Source organism: Palaemon carinicauda, chromosome 6 (genome assembly GCF_036898095.1).
Source record: "Palaemon carinicauda isolate YSFRI2023 chromosome 6, ASM3689809v2, whole genome shotgun sequence".
In the NCBI taxonomy this organism is placed as follows: domain Eukaryota; kingdom Metazoa; phylum Arthropoda; class Malacostraca; order Decapoda; family Palaemonidae; genus Palaemon; species Palaemon carinicauda.
Window position 1 is genome coordinate 35,643,718 of NC_090730.1, and position 2,317 is coordinate 35,646,034.

At 34.4% G+C, this 2,317-nt stretch overlaps 1 pseudogene; it reads right to left on the bottom strand.

The window, feature by feature from the left end:
* Positions 1 to 242: 242 nt before the first annotated feature.
* LOC137642940 (uncharacterized) overlaps positions 243 to 2,317 on the bottom strand; it is a 60,734-nt pseudogene continuing 58,659 nt past the window's right edge.

Consider the following 2,317-nt stretch of genomic DNA (forward strand, 5'->3'; position numbering starts at 1 on the left):
TTTGAAACTACAGACAAATTCATTAAAGAGTGAGAGTGACAATCTGACAGTTTTTTTTTTTAATTGAGAATTGAAATTTAAAATGGATAATTGTCTTTGCTTTTGGGTATAATAATGACTCCTTAATGTTGTAATGGTAAAACAATACATTTAGCTTCTAAGACCTAATGATTAGATGCTTGATAACGGCTCGCATGAGTTGGGAAAGAAAGGAAAGAGGAGAAAATGGATGAACTTCTTCTTCAATGGAGATGATGAAGATGTGGCAGGAAGAGCAAGAACGTCTTGTCTGAGACTTCTTTGGCTACACTCCCTGTAAAGAAGAGGAGTCGAACATGATTAATGATCATTTTAAATAATGGTCACCAGACCATTGAGACAAACTAGATCTAAAGTGGTAAACATTATTTTTGTCATTATGTGGAACTTTGAAATCTATTGTCAGGTGTCAAGTCAATTTGAGTCAAATTTTAATGGCCTCTTTCTTCCTTACTTACCAAGTGCTTCAAACGCATCATATCCAGAAATAAAAAGAAAAAAGGTTTTGGGAATACAAAGAAAGAGATATTTTCGTTGAAAATATTAATTAGCATGCCTGAGGCAAAAATAAATGAGTTATTTTATTATAATTCTTTCATTATTCTTTTTATTTATTAAAACTTTTTTTTTATAGGAATGAATTACAGGAATTTTTTATAATGTTCATAAAGAATTCAGACTTAAAGTCATGCGATTCATTATTAGGGGATAAAATCTCATGATTCACCTTTCAATATAATAACATCAAAATGCCAAAGGTGGCAATGAAAGCCCAAACAGGCTTATATCACAATCTCTTCTCTTCTACTCTACTTAACTTTTTATCTTTCTATTGCAGACATCTTACTAATAAACTTCTCTCTCTAATGATGCTAGTTTGTTTTTTGCTATCCCAATTAAGCGACCGAACGCAAGGTCAGATTTGAAGAACTTATACACAAGGATAATTACGAGATTTGCCTCACTTTTTCCTCTTGCAAAGTTATTCAACTATGATTTCAGTTGGAAACTCGGCTCGAATCTGTTCCAATTTTAGAAAATTATATATAAAAAAGGAGACACCATTAAAGAAGTAAAACAAGAAAACTTAATTTTGGCAATGTTAGGCTACTACACAATGACGTGTTAGAATTGCAAGGACATTGAATCATTGTGCCTGACTGCGCAAAGTTATTCTTTTACTTCATGAAAATTAAGTGCATTCGTGAATATAATCACGAGCATCATTAGCATAAATTCTTTGGATTTCTCTTCATCTCTTTTCTTGAATAGTATATGCGATTTTATCTTGGATATAGCCATTATTATTTCGATGGGTACCAAGCCAACCCCAACTCTCTCTCTCTATCTCTCTCTCTCTCTCTCTCTCTCTCTCTCTCTCTCTCTCTCTCTCTCTCTCTCTCTCTCTCCTTACCAGGAAAATAGATGATGTTCTGCCGGACCTGATACTCAGTCTCCGGGATGGACAGGACGCACTCGAATATAGTTTGCTGTTGCTTTAAGACACGATCCTCCATTTGTGCTTGTAGGTAGACGCTGAAACCATCCTCGGCTTCTATGACTTCCTCGTGAGCCTCTTTCACCAGAGACCTTCGAAAAAGCAAGAAAAGGCCAAACAAGTTTGCCATATTTGGTAAGGAAAAATAAAGATTAAAATAAAGTACCCATAAAGTATTTCCAGATGTCCTTGCTATTATAAGAAAAAGTTGTATGTACATTTACCTATCAAAGTATACACCTATGTTTGCTACAAAATTCTATTTAAAAAAAATCAAACTGTCAAAATTCTACTGTTATTTTTATGTTCTGTCTTCTATTAGATACACTAGGTCAACAAGACTTTGTTGGACTACTCTTAATTCAGGTTGTGAAAGTTATTGCTGTTGTTGAAGAAACGGATTGTATCGTTTTATAATCTATTATATGCTTAAACAAATACTCCTCATCTACGACCTATAAACATGATAAGAGCATATGATCACTCAGGGTTGTTTGAGTATGTGGGAATGATTCTGTTGGAGAACTTAGGATAGCTAACGCAAGGGTGCATGAGGGGAAAGCAGTGTGGATTTAATAACAGGTGGAGTTATGCAGCGAGTGGATAAGGTAATAGTTACAAATTTTATGACGCGAGAGATAGTGTTTTGTATATTAACTTTAACGAGACAATACATACATTTGAATAAGTAGACTGGATAGTGAGTAGCCCTGCGTACATTACCAATGCTGTTTGATATCTTTATGCATTGAAAGGTGAGAGAAGATGAAACTCTGGGTG